The sequence below is a fragment of the Hyalella azteca genome, unplaced genomic scaffold, assembly GCF_000764305.2.
Source record: "Hyalella azteca isolate HAZT.00-mixed unplaced genomic scaffold, Hazt_2.0.2 contig16311, whole genome shotgun sequence".
Taxonomy (NCBI): Eukaryota; Metazoa; Arthropoda; class Malacostraca; order Amphipoda; family Hyalellidae; genus Hyalella; species Hyalella azteca.
Window position 1 is genome coordinate 146,775 of NW_025946135.1, and position 20,841 is coordinate 167,615.

General features: G+C 35.6%; 1 protein-coding gene across 1 annotated transcript in view; it reads left to right on the plus strand.

The window, feature by feature from the left end:
- The window catches only part of LOC108681736 (regulator of G-protein signaling 7-binding protein), a 53,807-nt gene that overhangs the window by 21,636 nt on the left and 11,330 nt on the right, over positions 1–20,841 (plus strand). The gene's annotated exons all lie outside the window — the stretch shown is intronic.

Consider the following 20,841-nt stretch of genomic DNA (forward strand, 5'->3'; position numbering starts at 1 on the left):
CGGGGCATCCAACCGATCGTAGGCTCGTCTAACTGGCGCAACCTAACAACAACGTCTCGAGTGTTTCAATCTGCGCAATTAACATTTGTTTGGTCATGCGTGTGCTTTTGCCTCGCCTAAAATGCGGGCGTCGTGGATTTTTTTAAAGAGCTACTCTTTTCATCCAATAGTAATTGACTTAATTAATTGTTTTTGATGATGTTTACATGATGACTTAATTTTGTGGGCCTCTCGTCATAATGTCTTTATGAATATCAGTTCATTTTTCTATACATGTTATTTAACTCGTGTCACCTCTAGAAACTTCTGCTCCCGGGTTAATAATGAACTAAATTTCAAATTAATGAATTTCATGAATTTCAAATGAATAATTTCCTGTCTACACCCGTGCTCTGCGAGTTTTATGAACTTCTTTTCGCAATATCTGATTGAGAAAAACCTTTCAAATACAAACAAACTATCATGAATAACATAACTCTCTGCTTTCCTGGATAATTATAATTTATCTCCGGTGTATTGAACGTGGTCGTTGAAAATTTCTTTCAACCACGCTGCTCGCACCGTAAGTGGAATTCTAGAGTATAATTATTAATCCCCTGATTACATTATTTATACGTCTGCCGTTGGTGATCTCGAGATTATTCATTAGGTTGTCTCTTATATTAGAACTCTCGTTTTTGCCTGCTTCCTGGAGACTGAACTTTTGAACGTGGTGCGGTGCACTCAGTGCTGGTACAATCTGAGCTGGTGCACTCTGGGCTGGTGCACTCAGTTCTGGTGCACTCAGGGCTAGTGCACTCAGGGCTGGTGCACTCAGGGCTGGTGCACTCTGGGCTGGTGCACTCAGTTCTGGTGCACTCAGTGCTGGTGCACTCTCTGCTGGTGCACTCAGTGCTGGTGCACTCAGTTCTGGTGCACACAGTGCTGGTGCACTCAGTGCTGGTGCACTCTGTGCTGGTGCACTCAGTTCTGGTGCACTCAGTGCTGGTGCACTCAGTTCTGGTGCACTCAGTTCTGGTGCACTCAGGGCTGGTGCACTCTGGGCTGGGGCACTCAGTGCTGGTGCACTCAGTTCTGGTGCTCTCAGGGCTGGTACTGGTGCACTCAGTGCTGGTGCACTCAGAACTGGTGCTCTCAGTGCTGGTGCACTCAGTGCTGGTGCACTCAGTGCTGGTGCACTCAGTGCTGGTGCACTCACTGCTGGTGCACTCAGCAGTTCAAGTGCGCACGGAAGATGAAGTTTATTAGCAGTTCTGTTGTCGAGGATGACAGGGCGACCTGCCTTTGTCTCCTGAACTGCATTGAAAAATCGCTTTAAAAGGAAGAGCACAGGCTGAAAGACCGCTTTTTCTGCCATTCCTGCGCAGGAAAATAATTTACTGTGCTATCTGCAGCTATTTTTTATGTCCAATGTCTTCTACAAATGTATGTCTTCATCTATTTTTTATGTCCAATGTCTTCTAGAATTTGTTTAATCGTCTTTTAGGAAAAGTATTGATTCTAATTCTCATTATAATTTCTTTGATGCGTTGAAATAACTTCAAAAATAACGGTAAATAATTTGAAAAAATAGCCCAGAAAATGTCCTTAAAGAAATTAAATTATTATGAACACATTATGCCTATATTTAATTCAAATAAAATCTTAAATTACCTACAACAATCAAGGAACAGTAAATTGATTTATTTATGCATCGTATTTGGATTTCAATTTCTCGAGATCTGGCGATCACAAACGGTGATTCCTTTGTAGCCGCTAAGCCTAGCGTTTCGCTTCATCAGAAATTCGTTATACGTCAAGCACCGAACAAATTTGTCCCATTTTGCTTTGGCCGCCACAGTTCCGTAAAATTTCCTTCTGGAACCGCGGCTGCTCCATTAGCGATGCATGAGCATCGGCGCGCTCGATGTTAGCGGCACTTCTCCACAAAGTCAAACGCTAATTTGACAACCTTTATTCTAATAAAATATGAGCTCAAGATGTGTGGTTACCCCAGAATTGGGCAATACATTCTTCACATGAAGAATAATTGTTAAACTTTTTTAACAACATTCCCAGGTGTAATTTAATGGCTTTAGAGACTGTTGATATTTATTGGAATTAATACATGTTCCATGAAAATAACTCTGCTGGTGTCTCCCAATTTATATTCATAATCGTATCTTCTTAGACAATTTAATGGTAGAAATCGAGGCATATTCGTTATTTCTCAAAGTAAAGGATTTTAATTCAAGCACGAATAACAAAGTTCAGTTTTTATTAACTTACATTCAATTTTGTTTGCATTTGTGCTTGCCTACATATCGCGTATCTGTTCTTCGTCTGTTTGGCTCCTGAAATCAGCACGAAAAATATTTCTTTTGAATACGACATCGCAACGGGGATTGTCTATTTTTTAAATGTCATGCAAAGCCATTGTCAACCAATGGCAGATATCCTAGCTTATGATATTGTTTTTTATTCAATTCCATTCATCGATAACATTTTTCGAAAATACTTATGAATACTTTTCAATATGTGCCTGAAGCATCTAAATATTATTTTGTTGTTGCTCGGGTCACTGTTAGCCTAATTTCGTCTTATATTATAAGCTGGTAATTCAATACAGAAGCAATAGGAGGATACATTAATATGTTAACCGGTTACGCGACGCTTAACCGTGATCACTTAAGAACAAAACATCATGACAAACAGTTACTAAACAAAAATTATATCTGATCGTGCGTCAACATCACGATTTAATGCGTCTATTTATAAAATAGCGATTAAATTGTCATCATCAAAAAAATAAAAACATGTAACCTGAAGTGTGCATATCAAATTGTTCCCTACCTTTCAATCAATCGATTTGTAAAAATATACTCACTTCGACGTGAGCTTAGGCAATTTAATTTACGTTATGGCGAACTCGCTGAAACTTTCAGAAAAGAAAGCCTTCAGCCACAGCCTTCCTCTTGTCTGCAGTTAACGACCTATGCAGAACTTCTATTAGTTTCACGCCAGCCTAAATTGAAACAAACTTAGTCATCAACTTTGCTCTGATTCCATCAATTTTTTTCGATGTTTGGAAATTTTGAAAATCAAATTACAAATTTTAATTTGACTTAGTACGAGTTGTGGGACCCGATAAGCTGTAATTAATCTTTTATTTCGAGAGTTTAAACAATGTCAAGTAAATTCGGCATATTTTTATTGAAAGCGCTCGGGAACTAGCTTTCTTTACTTCAAATTATTAATTTAAAGAAAGAGAAGTTAATTAATTCTAATTAGTCAAATATTATATTTGCGGATACAATTACTTGTATTCGTAAATCATAAAAAATTCTTATTATCTTATTCTAGAATTTTGAACTGATAAAAAGCTTTTTTAATGAAAATAATGTGTATTCTCTCGGATTTATTTTTACTTCTATAAGTTTTTTCTGCAAATTAAGAAACAAATTATATTTGTATCCCTTTTTAAGTTTTTCAAATTTATCCCACTTTATAGAATAATTTTAAGGTTTTAGGAGAATGTTTGACCGACGATTATATGCAAATCCTAAACTCGTATGCCTTGATACAGTTAAATTGTTTTAGCAGCCTTCATCATACTCATCATAAACTCGCATGCCTTGATACAGTTAAATTGTTATAGCAGCCTTCATCATACTCATCATTTTCGTATCACGAGCTCCATTAAACAAAAAAATTTGGTAGCCAGATTATAAAAGGCTCAAAATACAGGCCCTTCCCTAAGGAGACTGATTAAGTTTTATTATGAAGTTTATTTAGTCCCATTATCTCCGAGCGCCGAGCGATCTTTCGTTTCATCCAATTTTTTATTCTCTCTAACGGTAATTGAGAAAGACCTCTACAAAATTTTCTGAAATATTTCAGAGCGTTATTTTGAGGTGAGCTCAGGTTTCTGAAGTATTAAATAGCACTCTGTGATAATTTTTGCTACAAGCGTGACCTATATTACGATACTAATGTAACCAAAGAATTAGTTCAAGATGTGTCGCGATTTTGTTCAGCCAATATTTTAATAGCAAAAGATGTTTATGCTGCTTCGAAAATGAAAGTTTTAAAGACATAAGCACAATAATTAACAGCGTCCCCTGAAAACTGGTAATTAATATACATTTGTTCATGTAACATTATAATATTTTCTGGTTTACAATTTCTCTTGCACATCAACAAACATTGAAAATACAGCCACGTTGTAGCATTTTTGCTGCTTGCCGTGATATTTCCTTTAGCAAAAAGCAAGAATGAGTCCGATCGAGACGATCGTCAGCCTCGCCTCTATTAGGTTTTCTTTTTGATCAGCACAAGGGAGCCAATATCGCTGAGGACTTGACAAAATTTTCTTGGGAATTATGAGAGAAACGCAAAGGGAAGGCGAAACGAAACGTGCGGCGCTCATGTTTTATGCAGCAACTCTTGTATAGGAAGGAGTTATCTCCTTGAACTTGAGTATAGCGGGCACACTTGCTGGGCCCTCCGCCCACACGTGCCTCCTCGGAACATTGATTTTGGGAAATATTTAAAATTTTTGTACAAGAATTTGTATTGTATCAAGTGATTGAATTTTTTATCAATATCCATGGCTTGTGAAATATAACTTGTTATTTATTTAAGTGATTTATAGCTTTTAAAAAAACTAATAATAGACCGATTTCCGAATCTAATAATCGATGTTGAGATAAATATCTAACTAGTGAATAGCTTTTTAAGGGCATCACTGGAGCCATGAGTTGGCTCGTGATGAACCTCTTCCCGAACATGCCAATCGATTTCAAAATCACTTTTGTTTATTGGAACTTCCTAGGCCCTGCTCCAATCATTGAACAAATTGAGAGCTTCCTGCAAAAATGCAGTCTAGCCTTCCGAAGCTCACGCTTCATAAGCTGACCGTCCATTACCTAGGCTTTCGAGAGCAACGCTTTTAAAAAACAACAAGTATTCGTGGTTTTCCAAAACACGATTCCACTACGATTTCGGAAATTTTTTCGTTTCTGCTTTTCACCTCTGTCAAAATCTGTAAATATGTTTTTAGTTCCCTGTCGTTATTTTTAAACGTTTATTCATTTAGCTGCTTATCAACTTCGTATTGTTTACATCATTCAACCCACCATATATGTCAGAAACTGTATCGACATCGTTTGGATAATGGCGTATGGGAAAATCGTGACTTTTTGGAAATCCTGGCATTCTTATGGGTATAGAATTGCAACTGGCGCGCTTCCTTTGTTGTTTTTCACTCGTTATTTGCGTAACATTTTTCTTTCCATACAATGGAGGACGCGGTATGCAGGTTCTTTCACTATGGCAACCACCTAGTGAAAGATAAGGGCGTGCAGCCTTAGCTGGAAATGCCTTACAAATATTTGTGTGGATTGTGAACAAAGAAGTCTTTTTGATATGAAATATTCTACACATCGTTCGCGGCATCATATACAAACTGTTTAGAAAAAATTAACGTTACATTAATTGTCTTTCCATTATTTAATGCATGAACATTGCATGAAATGTTACTGTTCCTATGTTCACACTGTTCCTGTATACACAATGTTCTTGTATACACATTGTTCTTGTATACACACTGTTCCTGTATACACACTGTTCTTGTATACACACTGTTCTTGTATACACACTGTTCCTGTATACACACTGTTCCTGTATACACACTGTTCCTGTATACACACTGTTCCTACTAGGCTACTAATTGTTTGTACCTGTGTTCTAGGTTTTGAACTGACGATGGAGCTGGACTCCGAAACGTTTTCTCTTATAAGAAATGGTGAACTTTTTGGCTACTTTCTTTACTTTTAAATTCCTGGTAAATTTGCGACTTAAGCAGCCAAGTGATTTTAATACACACTGTTCCTCAATTAAAATAAACTTGATATCAAATGTTCTTCGCATCGTTCGCTGCATAGAATGAAAATTATTTTTCAACAGAACTAAATTTTCAACATTCTTCACGGAAGCGAGAGGTTCCTTAATATATTGAAAATCAATAATTTGCGTTTTAAACTAAAGTGGCATATTAATTTGAGTTGTCCCTTCTACATATAATTGAGATTAAATTATTGAGAAAATCATTAATCTTTATGACCATCATGCATGAAGGTTGGGAATATTTTGGCAATTATATAACATCCTGTTGTGTCAGCGCGTATAGAATTACATTCCTCGCTCTTCCCAACGGGGTGGGGCTGCACTTGCAGAATAACATTCCTCAAACTTTCCAACAGGATGGGGCAGCACCTGCAGAATACCCCTATTCTTTCTTCCCCACAGGATGGGGCAGCACCTGCAGAATACCCCTATTCTTTCTTCCCCACGGGATGGGGCAGCGCCTGCAGAATACCCCTATTCTTTCTTCCCCACAGTATGGGGCAGCACCTGCAGAATATATCTATTCTTTCTTCCCCACAGGATGGGGCAGCACCTTCAGAATACCCCTATTCATTCTTCCCCACAGGATGGGGCAGCACCTGCAGAATACCCCTATTCTTTCTTCCCCACAGGATGGGGCAGCACCTGCAGAATACCTCTATTCTTTCCTCCCCACAGGATGGGGCAGCACCTGCAGAATACCCCTATTCTTTCCTCCCCACAGGATGGGGCAGCACCTGCAGAATACCCCTAACTATTCTTTCTTCCCCACAGGATGGGGCAGCACCTGCAGAATACCCCTATTCTTTCTTCCCCACAGGATGGGGCAGCGCCTGCAGAATTAGTGCCTCTCGTTACAGCCTCGAGCGCCCAAAATGGAAGCCGTCGTCGGTGTTGGCCGAGCGCCGGATTAACTCAAGCTGAGTCAACATGCCCAGTTTTACTCGCGGGATTTTTCGGTGGGGGATTCAGGATTCCATTCCGGCAAAACTTTTCTTCGGTAACAAAATTATGAATGTTTCGAGTCGCATTTGAGATTTTAATGACTCCGGAAAGAATGTTTCAGTTTTGAATCAGACTCGAGGGAAAATAAACTTTTTTCCGTTTAGTCCTCCGGTGTATGGCGGACTGAAATGAAATCCAAGTCTAATTTAATTAGTAAACTTCTTTGATCTTCATTGTCATTGACATAATTGTCATTGGATCATTGTCATTGGATAAACACTTGGCCTGGTGGCCGTATAAATTAAGATAAATTCCATTAATTGAACTAATTATTCGTATTTGTTCTCCAACATTACATCAAACATTCATTATACATAATTACATTACATCTGATAATGTATAATATTACATAATTATACATTAAATCTGATAAAATGTTTATATTGTGTGACAACATTTTTTATTGCAAGACTTTATTCGATTTTTTAAATTTAACATTTCGGGATTTTATCAATGGTTATTTTACTGCAGCCAATGATACTCGCATCTGAAGTCATGGCAACGCACCTTAACACCTGCGGACAAATGCTTAAAATGAGTTTCCATGGCTGAAGTCCACTAACTTTTTAACTTCATGTATAATTTTACATTAAATAATCATATTCTTTTGGTCCATATCTAGCTTCATCTTTCGCACAACTCATTGAAAAATATCATATTTTCATTCCCTAAATCAAAAAAATTTGTGTTCTAACGTCTAAAGAATATTCTTTCATTGGTTATATATATTCTTAGATTCATTATCCCTCTTGGTCTCCTAAGGCCTTATCAGCCAGATATTTGTCCAAGTAGATCCCATACCCGAAAAGAAGATCCCGAAAAAATTTAGGGAACGATGGCGCTTGCAAAAATTTAACGGTAAAGAATAAGACTTCCAGAGCAAAAAAAATGTCAATTGTTGGTCATCAATTTTTTCGTTGAAAGTTCCATGTGGAGTCGATGGCCACAGAAGCCACAAGATACGGAGCTAGTCCATAAGTTGAGCCTGAATAAAATATTTTTTACATATATTTTTGCAGACTGATTATAACAATATATTTCCATTGTGTTTTCGCTTAGATGTTTAGATATTTTTCAGACTGAATGCTTATATATCATCCAAATTATGGAATGTAAATTCTGAGGTCAGCATAAATATTTTCTGTAACATCCGGAAAATTATTTTTCCCGTCAATAATTTTTGATATTAATTCGTTAGGGCATAATTCAATCATTATAGTGTAATTATTTTCGTTGCTAGTTTCCACATAAAGATCTCTTGATATCAGCATTCAAGTTCTCGTTAATAATTGGCAAGATATCATTATTTTATCTTATTTACCAAAATTTTATACCTCATCCTCATCATTTATACCAGCCCCTATGCACGGTGGTTCTCTAAGCGCGTTTTAGCAGCTCATAATCAAGGTCAAGGTAGCGGAACGTCCAGCTAATTTGCCTCATTTTGGCAATAATAAGAACTTTACCGCCAACAGTCGAGAGCCTGGCAAGGTTCTAACACGCGGCTTGTGGCTTCGCTTCAACCGAGAACTGCAGCACTCTGCCTCCTTAACACCGGCGCCTGTCTTATATCGAAGACACCACTAGAGCTCCTCTGTAGTTTATTTTTTACGTCTTCGTTAGAGGAAAAATTTTGGAGAAGTCTTGTTTTTAGACCGTCGGCTATACCGTCGAAATATATATTCGCCTGACACAACGAGTAATGGTCCGTCTTATGCTCAAAGTTTCTGCCTGATTTTCTTATAATTTGTAGAAACTTCAACTTTTATGGAAATTTAGTTATAAATTTTTTCGGGACGATGCACGTCTTTTCTAAGGCCAAGGAGCACCGCCGCCATGATTCACCATTTTTTTATTCTGAAGCTGCATGATTTTTTTTTTAGAAATGAGCTACACATTTTCCTGCAAATGTAAGGAATATTTCGTTTTATATATAACGTATGATATTAAAGACATGAATTTTTAAATTTAATATAGCTAATATGAAAACAAAGTCAAGAAATTAGTGCTGCCTTAATTTTTCAATTATCCTCTTCACATTTTGATAATAGAGTGCATTGTTAAATTAACATTTTCCTTATTTTTAATATAATTCTAATTAATGTATAATGTATTACAATGTATAATAATGTATAATGTATTATAATGTATAATGTATTATAATGTATAATGCATTTAATGTAATGAATTTCCAATTTAACATTTTCCAATTTACTACATCATTTTTGCCTAGCACGTCCTCAGTTTTATCAGACCTGAAAATACATCTTAATTCTCTGCAGCCCGCCCCGCAATTGCCTCCATTCCTCCAGTAACGATTGCAAAAGAATGCAGTAAGGACCCATGCGCTTTCTGTCAATATTCTTATCAATCTTCTCCTCAAAGATCTTGTCAATCATACCCTCTATTTCAGTACTTATATTTAAAGATCTTTTCTGTCATACACTCCTTCTCTAAGTGCGTAGATTGAAAGATCTCAGTCATACGCCTTTCCATTTCATGCAAAGATTGGAAGATCTCTCCTGTCGTGCGCTCTTTCTTTCAGTGCATTTAATGCAAAAATATTCAATTTATACGCTCCTTCTTTCAGTGCATATACTGCAAGAACTTTCCATTTATACGCTCTTTCTTTAAGTGCATAAATTAAAAACCTTTGCGAAAATGTCAAAGCTCTTTTTTTTTGCTTGGTTTCATCTTCGTTACGAGACGAGGACGCGTTTAACTTTTTCTATTAGTCTTATATCCCCAAGGCTGATTTGACCTCAACTCATTAACATTTAATTCATTTGCCTCACAACAATTTCATATCCTTAACAATAAGCTCGATCGCCTTCCGATTTTCAATAATTAAACGTGTTTGATTATTTTATAGAATAAGGAAACATCTGATAATCATCTGATAATAATGAAACGTCAATAATCATCCTCACGACATAAAATAGTGTATAACTGACTTGCTAAAAACTTACGGAGTGAAGTCTTGACAAAGGTCTTAGTGACGTACTGACTAGTAAAAGACTTACCGAGTGAAGTCATGAAAGGTCTTTGTTACGTATCGTGCGAAGCGAAGTCTTGCCAAAGGTATTTGTGACGTACAGACTGGCGAAAGACTTACCGAGTGAAGTCATGAAAGGTCTTTGTTACGTATAGACTAGCAAAAGACTTACCGGTTTAAGTCTTGTCAAAGGTATTTGTGACGTACAGACTGGCGAAAGACTTACCGATTGAAGTCATGTCAAAGGTGTTAATTGTATAAGCAATCTCTCGTGAAAAAATTACAAAGATAACTTGCAATCCAATCTCATCTCATTGATCGGTACGGAACAATCTTTGCTGAACTCAGCATCCGTCCATTGATCGTTCGAATAGTTTGATATAATCTAGTGAAAATGATTGTGTTAAATACTTAAACGGAATACCAGATGATTTTAAATTCAACTCTTTCCAAACATTTAAATAAAAAGAAACAGAAGAAGCTGAAATAGAACCTTTATCTCGAGCGTTCACCGCATCACTCTTCAGTATTACAAGAGTTTGTTCCAGAAACATGCATATTCTGGAGCGAATAACTTGAAGCTTACCTTCGTCCATTGACTAATCATCTTTCCGATAATTAGATTCGTATCGAGGCCAATTATTGTCACTAGTAAATGTAATATGATTTAAATGAGAAGAGATTAACTCACATGGAATATATTTGCCTTTTCAACAGAAGCGAGAAGTTTTATTTTAAATTCAATCGATTTCAAGTCAAGCAATACGGAATTACAATTTGAGGTGCACACGGAAATTCTTGAATTTAATTATAATTGGCGCATGCAGAAATTATTTTTCCTCGTATATCCATAATTTTTTTAGCTGCATTTCATTTCCTTGTAGGCCTACGACTGTGTTGAGAATCCTCTAGGAACTTCAGCCAAGGAAATAGATGGTCGAATTTTCGGATGTCTATTATAATGAACTTGAATTAAAAATGATATCTTCATCAAATGATATGGAGACATTCTATTATGAGAGCACGAATTTGTCGTTCTCAATTCGTGGAATAGTTTAGATGATGAAATTTTCTTTCAAAAGATCTGATACCTTTAAATCATAATTTGGAGTCAGAACTTTTGAAATCTTAGAAATTTTCTCTTTCACTACGTGGTTGCCTCTAAATAAATTTTGTTTGTAATACTTCAGGTCTAAAATGTGAGCGATGGCCATGAGCGTATTGGCCAGTAATGACCATATTTCCGACTGATGGATGATACCGAGAATCATTGGTTAAAGCTTGCATCGTCAACAAAAATTTTCTTTTTCACTCGTATCGAAGCCTCGAAGTTTGGGTCAAGTTTTACGAAAACCAGATTAACGTCTATGAAAGTTGTAAGAGTTTTACTTGCTCTTACTTGACTGCTTTAAGAAAGTTCTGATCGAGCCCAGAACTGATCGAGGTTGCAGTAGACCTAATACTTCGTTGCTCTCTAGTTACGTGGTCTTTGCTTCAGTGAATACGTTCTGATAAGTTTAATTAAATGTTAAAATTAAAATAAATGATGTTGCGGTAGACCTTATACATCGTTGCTTTCTAGTTACGTGGTCTTTTGCTTCAGTGAATACGTTCTGATAAATTTAAATAAATTATAAAATAAGATTAATTTAATTAACACCGAAAATGCAGTCCGTCTTAAGCGTTGTAAGCTATTGTTTGCATTTGATTCTTAACATGTTTTAAATGTCAGTATTTTATTCGAGTTTTTGGCTGTGTTTTGATAAATGAATTTATGATATCTAACCGCTNCAAGTGAATCTAGAGCCCTGAGCAGAGTAAAGATGTCGAGACTTACATTCAATTACAAATGTTTAATTTTCCAATCGTTTATTGCGGAAGACGAATCGTGAATCAGTCACCAGTTTTCACGAATCTAATTGCTTTGCGATAATGTGAATGTTAGGTTTCCTCGATTGGCATTTCACTTTCAATTCATTTTGATTTGTCATTCAACATGATTAATGAAAATAAAACTTTTCCATAGAAGATATTCTATCCACATGGACCAAATCCTGTTCTGAAACCTTCATCTTTATATACTGTATGTGATACTCTAAATACAAAGGTGAAGCTAACCCATTTTCTATATTTATTTTCACTGGAATGAAAATCTATTTAAAACTTCACTACCAGTATTGCCCGTCAAATATTCATAACGCCACAGCCACTTAAACGTAGCCCGAGAATTTTCAAATTGAGGTGAACAAATTCACGAAAACAGGCAAGTTTGTTTACCTGCATGTCAGTCTAGTTCACACGTATGTCCGCAAGATATTATCTAAGGCGCGCTCATAAAGTACAGAGAAGACAGCCTTGTTGTGTGTTGTGTGCATTACAGAGAATTCAGGAGGCGCGGCACTTTGTCCTACGCGCAAAGTTCTTACTCATTGTACCTGCACTGCAGGCCTACCAAAGCTCTCGTATATAATAACATAATAATAACGTTCTTCAACACGCTTGTCTCACAACGCTGGTGCACCGACGCTCTTTTCTGCACATGCGTTACAATGAAGCGAGACATAACTGGATGAGAGCTCAGCCTGGACCAAGCTGTGTGTCGTCTCTTCAAGATATGAAATGAAAATTTCAGGCCTACATTATTATTAAACACGTCTACAATATTTCTTTGAATTGTACAAGTTTCTTAGAAACGTGAGTAGAATATTGTCTGGATGCAACATAATCGCTTCTCTGAGCCAAATGCACTGTAAAGCATAGATTCAAATGTAAAAACGGAACGTATTTCACTAAAAGTAAAATTTACATTAACCTTTTTTAGGAGACCCTCTTTCTGGTACATAATCCTTGGGCAACTTCCTGGTACTATTCCCTGGAGTTTCTGGAAAATGCAACTAGCGCTCACATAGTTCGCCGAAATCTCTAGCAAAAATTTCTTCAGAAATTAACACACTTCATTCGCAGTTGTTTTGCAGCTAAAACCTCCGAGCCTCTTACTTCTTGCCTGCTGGAAGACAGGCAGTTCTCAGAAGCCGCGACCAAGTCCCGCTGTATTATAAAGAGGAAACGTTCACTAAAACGCGGTGACGAAAGATTTATTTACTGTTCACGAACGTCATCAAGTTGAACGTCAATTTGAAATTACGTTAAATTCGGTACGTAAGAAAGTCTTTTCACCGACTGATAATTTCTGCTGGTGGCATCGCCAATTATGATATCAGCAATCGCACAGCATAATCATTGCGTTTAGATAAGCATCATGCATAAAGATTAATATTTAAGCTTCGAAATTCATTTCCAACAACTAATCGGCTTCTGATCAAGGGCCAAGATTCAAAATAAATTACAATTGTTAGGACCCAAAGGAAGGTCTTGGCTGGCATAAGCAAATTTGTCCGAGCTCCCGTTTCATTTATTTTAGCTCAAAATATCGCAAATAACATCATTTCAATCCGGTTAAACATTTTTTCTTTACATTTGAATTGTGAATAGAAATTTAACTCAAGTTTTCGACTTTTTTGGTTTATGAAAATATCGAGTTTGCCTCTAAAGCTCCAAAATATTTAGGCTTTTTATAATTTTTGGATCTCATTTGACGCTCGTCATGCTTCCCGTGTTCAATGATAAATGGTTTTGAAGAATAATTACTTTGTACGCAGCACTCAACCCACGATTAACTAATTCATCGCATTCTAAAAATGAAGTTAATGACAAACTCAATTTATTCGAAATTATTAATTCTTACTTGTAAATGAAAATATTTAACAATAAATTTATATGATATTACCAAGTTGTGGGAATTTCTGAGAAAACTTTTTGACTCTTTGCGTGACTCATTACGTGATTCATTACTTTTTTATGAAGGACACAACTTATTTTAATTTTTTTTAAAGATGGATTTATGAATGGAGTGAATCATATAGATGATTGTTAAATAACAAAAAAAGCCCACTGAGCCAGCCAATCAAAAGAGCAGGGAACTTACAGCGGATGTTGTGGGCGTCATTCAAAGCTACTTAATAGGATCATTTATCTGGCATATAAATAAGGTTACGTATATCGAATTAAAACTTAGTGACGTGTAAAAAATTTAGTACTATAGGATAAAAAAAAATAAAAAAATAAGCCGTGCTGGTGACAGGAATTCAGCCTTTTTAACCTGATAATTCTTAGGGTAAATTTCATCTCCATTAAACTTGACGCTTTAATTTCTTATTTTTATTTCTATTTATTGGCTTTGTTTTCCTTGTTTGTGCAGTTCAATAGTTTGCAAAAAGAAGAACTTCGAACCGCTTGGTAAGACTCACGATAGCAGATAGTTTGGTAGGAATGTCCTTATTCTAAACTGACCAAGCATATGTTCATGTCTACTACACGTGCATATGTTCATGTCTACTACGCGTGCATATGTTCATGTCTACTACGCGTGCATATGTTCATGTCTACTATACGTGCATGTGTTCATGTCAACGACATGCGTACAGAAAATGACAATTAAATTAAAATGATTTACAGCAGTTATACAATATGACACTTCCATGCACACGTTAATTTAAAGCGCAAAAAAAATTGTCAATATTGTAATGAATTTATACGATGTTTTCATTCTTTTTCTATATTTTTATTACCTCTGTTAATGACTCGCACTGATACAGTAAAATGGAGCACATGGAGAAAAAGAATGAAACCTCTTTATTCAGGTTGAGCTCAGATATATATGTTGAATAGATCATCTTGTGGCAAAAGTAGCTTAAAACGCTTCCAAGCTCCACAGACGTGTTACTCTAACTCTTGCCTCCTGATCAACCTGTAGCTGACAGTATCCTTGGTATCCTTAGTAACCAGGGCCTATACTTCAAAAAAAAAGTTAAGAGATCGTAAGTTTATCAGCCAATCATTGACGGCCTTTCAAGCCAAATCCACCAATCGAAAACAAGAAAGTAGAGCGTAAGTATTTACGTTCACTTAGCGAGTTTTGAAAGTAGGGCCCCAGACAGACTACACATCGTCAGCATGCGAGAAATCCACTAAATTGAACAAAACTGTTATCTAAAATTACCGAGAGAAATTTGCTAAAGACCGATTTATCAACAAAAAAATCTATGGTGGAGAAAAAAGTTTAAAATTCTAATAAGATATAAAGGTTTTGTGACAGGCAAAAACTCGTAGCAATACATAACATAAATGTTTAGTTATAGTTACAAGAATGTGCTCATACATCATGTAGGCACGGGTATGGTGATGCCACACATCATGTAAGCGCAATAATGGTCATGTCTCGCATCATATAAGAGTATGATCATGCCACACGTCGGCGGCAGTCCCCTCTGTTTTCCTCAGAGCGGAAAGATAACAAAGCCACGGCAGATAGCAGCTAGATTATCTTATCTCATTGTGTTCGCCCCGCAGAAGAAACAACTTAGTTTGAGATCTGTGTTCGACTGATAGTTAATTACAAGGCAAGATCTAATTGCTCTTTGAAGTCAGGCTGGCTCAGAGATCCAATTTAACGTTCAATAACAGCAGTTTTTATAGCATTCATTTACTTTAAAACTGGAGGGCACTCTTTAGAGAATCTGATAGAGATCTTAATCGGTGAATAACTCCCTGAGACTATCCAGCAAACTTAGAAACAACTCTTAATAAAACTATTCTAATAACTCTGAATAAGATTTTCCGCAAACTCGCAAAAAATGACGTGGAAGATTATCTTTACGAAGAAACAATTGTAATTTCTGAAAATGTGCTCAATTCGTATTTACTTTGTTTTCCAGGAATTTATCTGCCCTACACAATGTTTCGTTATTATTTTTCGGTTACAAATAACTACAATTCTGAAGCGACATTTTGACTCCTAAAGCCATGTCTCCTCGACATGAAAATAACTATGGTCTTCCAATAAAGAGTTATAAGCGTGTGTACGACAAAGGAGAAACTGTGTGGCAATAGATATTTCTGCAGCGTTTCTGTGGTAAAGTCAGGTTTTCTGGTCAAGTTGCTCATGCCAAAGATTAATTGCTGCGCGAGACAACTGCTGATGAGATCTGAAAGAAGAGTTTCTAGCAGCAAGCTTCATTACCCTCACAACGCAAGACTTGAACCTGTTTAGCAAATTTTGCACAAATAGTACTGATTAATTATTTTATTACTTTATTATTACTTTAACTACATGATTGTTTAACTACATTCAACTTTTAGCGAAACTATTATGCGACTAAACTGGGAAAACTTTAAAAACATTCTTGCCTCGGGTCATTTTTAATCTGATATTTTAATCAAAACATTTTTCGTGCAGAAGTGATTTTGTTATGATATTTTTTATCGTAGTTGCTCCCTCACTATATGCCCAGGCAATGGCATTCTTTTGATCCAATTTATTGGAAGCTCGACGGTGTTGATGCTTGCTACTCCCCTTTTGATGCAATTTAAGGCTGTCGACGTAGACTTTCTGTGTATCTTCGATACAGTTATTGATATAATATGTTTGAAATAATAATGCTTCTATTCATGGTATGGGTCCCAGCTACTGACAGTCTTATCAATTTCGTTGGTTTCGTCAATATCGTAAGAATTATTTGCCATTTTTTATTTATTCTATCATTTCTTAAAATTTTCATATGGTCTCTACCATGTGCTACTAAAAATTAGACGTATTTATGATATTATCATATTTATTTTCGATATCGAATATTCCGCAAACTCAATCAAGTACAAATTCATTTCAATTCCTCAATTTCGATCCACGCTAAAACATTAATTAATATAGAAACTTTTTCATACACACAGCAAACAATTTTTTCGAATAACCTTTTGAAAAGTAGTAATCATTTTTCCCTGCATTGACAGGATAACAATAAAAATATTCAACTTCATATAATTTACGGCTTATTTTCATCAATCTTTCATTAGCAAATTAGAGTTTAACTTCCACTACCCTATGCTCATTATAGTCTCTCTTACGATGGTGAGTCCAATTAATAGAACCAGCACTGATTTATTCCCTATTCTTCCCAATAAATCGTGCAAGTGAATTAGCACCAACCAAAGGCAACGTGTTTATTACTCTAAATTACTTTGTCATTCAGTATTAGGTTCATCGATCGTCAACGGCAACATATTTATTATTCCTAATAATTTTGTTATTCTTCATAGAGTTCATCAACCAACAAAGGCAAAATATATATTGCTCTGAATTATTTTTTCATTCAATATTGAGTTTATCAACCGACAACGGCAACATATTTATTACTCTGAATAATTTTTCATTCATTATAGAGTTTATCAACCAACAACGGCAACATGTTTATAACTCTGTAGAATTTTCTCGTTCAGTATAGAGTTCGTCGACCAACAACGGCAACGTGTTTATAACTCTGTATAATGTTGTCATTCAGTATAGAGTTCATCGACCGACAACGGCAACATATCTATTACTCTGAATAATTTTACCACGTTTTTCTTAGCTTCGTTTCATGTCTGCCTGTCTGTCATCAGAAATTCAAACCTTAATTTAGAGCTCTTCTGAACATCCTAGAAACATGAAATTTGGCATTCATGCTTATGCTGCCTAACAATTCAAGATTTGTTCATCATAACTAATAATTAAAAAACAAATTTAGAAACAAAAATTAAAAAAAAATAATAATAAAAAATGAAAATTCACGTTGGGAATGGGGTTATTTTTCGAATATCCAGACTTGCCAACCCTGGAAATTGATTTGAATTGCTAAAATTTCTAAACTAAAAAGTAGCAAATAAATATAAAACCATTTTTAAAACCACGCTTTTTTGATTTTTACAAAACTAAAAATAATGAAATAAAACAAATAAAAAAACCTTAATATTATTCAAAAAACTTAATGTTTAAAGTTAATGTTTTTTTCTTTTTTGTCCGTTAAGAAAACGTGATTTATAAAAGTTTTTTTATTTGTTTTATTTTAATTCATTATAGAGTTCATCAACATATTGCTCAGTGGTGGCGATGAACCTCAAAGAATTAACGTTTTTTTGAATAGTTAGGTATTTAATTCTGTGAGATTGTTATCTCAAGGTTATAAGCAAAGGATCTTTACAAGTCTAATTATCCTAACTATTAAGCCGAGAGGCGCATAAGAGTTATCTGAGAGCAATGATGAGAGTAGCGACGTAATGAGAGGAGTCGCGAGAGGAGAAGGACTCCGCTGTGCCCAAGAGGACGGACAACAATACTTACAATTAACACCAATGACTGAATAATCTGACTATATTAGCACGATATAACCTTCACTAAAAACAAATATAGAACCAATAGTTAACCTCGTCAAACTCATACCTTAGAGTCGTGCTCTGCAGCCTCAGTAGCTCAGACCACCTCGCAGGGAAATACAGGACGAAGTGCTTCTAATTCTATGACTAGGCTCAAAGAAAGGTTGCATGCCTGTCAGTAGTACGGAATGGGCTTACAATACTACAAATTCCATTATACGAGCTTCGAACCCTTATGTGTTTACTTCCGAGAATAAACGTTTTGGAGCATTACATTTTAACATCCAGGAATCAAAGTTTCGAACCCTTTGGTCTTTACTTCCAGGAATAAACGTTTCGTTCCATTGCTTGTTTTATTTCCCCAAATGAACTATTTTGAGTGGGAATTGAATTTTCTGCCATATGCTTCTTATTATTAATTATGGTGAAAAACGATGCAGTTTGGCAGCTGATGACTGCGATGTCTGTGGTGCTAGAGCCCACTCGGCCTCTTAATAATTTTCCAGATGATTGCTAAAATTAAATACTGCCGCTAAACAAAACGACATTTCATTCTAATACAACCAATAATATGTCCTTTCAAATGAATAAAAATAGTTTGCACGTGATCAAAAATTTCAAAGTTCTTTCCTCTATCTATGACTTCCATTAAAATTAGCATGCAATCGTCGTCTTCGTATAAGAGCTTCGTGAGAGTTCTAATATTAGATGCTACCTCTCATCCACAGAGAATCCAATCCAATATGATTCTTTTAATGTAAATTTGATTGAATTAGTTCGGCTCTTACGTGGACGTCATATGGATTATGCCCCTTTCTCTACATGATTCTCTGCATCAACCACGCTGAGCGGCTTGTAGCGGAAACTTGACAGAGTTAATTAACTGGATGGAAATGATAGCGTCTAGTTATGTGAAATTTAATGTTTAGCTATGTACCCTACAATACATAATAAGGGAAAATTATCATTAAAATTATTTAATTCAGTTAAACACAGCTGCTTATGATCATATTCTGTTAAGTTGGATAAAAATTATTATTTTGATATTATGATATTATGAATGATATGATAAATGATATTATCAATTCTTTTAAGTATAAAAACTCGAGGGCAATCATAAGTACTAAAAAAATCCAATAATAGTCTCAGTAAACAGATAATTAATAAGGGATCACAAGGAAATCATACCGGTAGTTAAAGTCTACGGTAACATTGCCCAAGATTTTAGTATCTTCACAATCAGCCTTCACGATAAACAAAAATTTTCTATAAGAAAAATTGTACGCGATAGTTTAATTTAAAATTTTCTACAAGTTTTGGACTCATTATTTCATCTACAATAATTTATCCGATCATTTATTTTGAAACTGTCAATCAACAAGGGTATTTCTCTCGGAATTATGAGTTATTGTTGGTTTTGAAAAATTGTGGAATCGACGTAGCAATTTTCTTTTCAACCTAACATTTTTATGATGAAGGTATTAGCTCAGCTGGCAGTGATACTTCCAATCGTAACTTTACTTGCTGGTTTGGTCGAGCAGCATTGTTGTCGTAGCGGCAACTTATCCCCTGGAGTTATTGTCGCTGGAGCTTTTCCCAAAGCACTACTTTTCGCTATCTCTTCCCCGCATCATTATTTTCTACGCCATTTTGAGTTAACGGAGTAATGAAACTGTGTCTTTACGTATCTTTAAATTTATGAAACGAACTTCAATATTGAACTCAGAGGTTTGGCCGAGACTATACATTTTACATTGTCTTATGTAGCACTTCTCACTCGTCAAATTTAAGGCTGTCGACGTAGACTTTCTGTGTATCTTCGATACAGTTATTGATATAATATGTTTGAAATAATAATGCTTCTATTCATGGTATGGGTTCCAACTACTGCCAGTCTTATTAGTTTCATTGGTTTCGTCATTTAGTGACTAATATCGTGAGAATTATTTGCCATTTTGTATATAGTCTATCATTTCTTAAAATCTTCTTATGGTCTCTTCCATGTGCCACTAAAAATTAGGCGCATTTATGATATTATGACATTTATTTTCGATATAGAATAATCCACAAACTCAATCAAGTGCCAATTCATTTCAATTCATCAATTTCGATCTACGTTAAAACATTCATAATACCGAAACTTTTTCATGCACACAGAACAAAATTCCTCCAAATAACATTTTGAAAAGTAGTAATCATTTTCCCATGCATTGACAAGATATCAATAAAAATATTCAAGTTCACATAATTTACGGATCATTTTCATCAAACTCTCATTAGCAAATTCAAGTTCAACTTCCACTACCCTATTCTCATTATAGTCTTTCATACGATGGGAAGTCCCAATAGAACCAGCATCGATATATTCACTATTCTTCATAATGTTATCGTGCAAGTGAATTAACACCAACCAACGGTAACGTGTTCATAACTCTGTATAATGTTGTCATTCAGTATAGAGTTCATCGACCGACAACGGCAACATATCTATCACTCAGAATAATTTTGTCATTCAGTATAGAGTTCATCGACCAATAACGGCAGCATATTTATCACTCTGAATAATTTTACCACGTTTTTCTTAGCTTCGTTTCGTGTCTGCCTGTCTGTCATCAAAAATTCACACCTTAATTTAGAGCTCTTCTGAGCATCCTAGAAACATGAAATTTGGCATTCATGCTTATGCTGGGTAACAATTCAAGATTTGATCA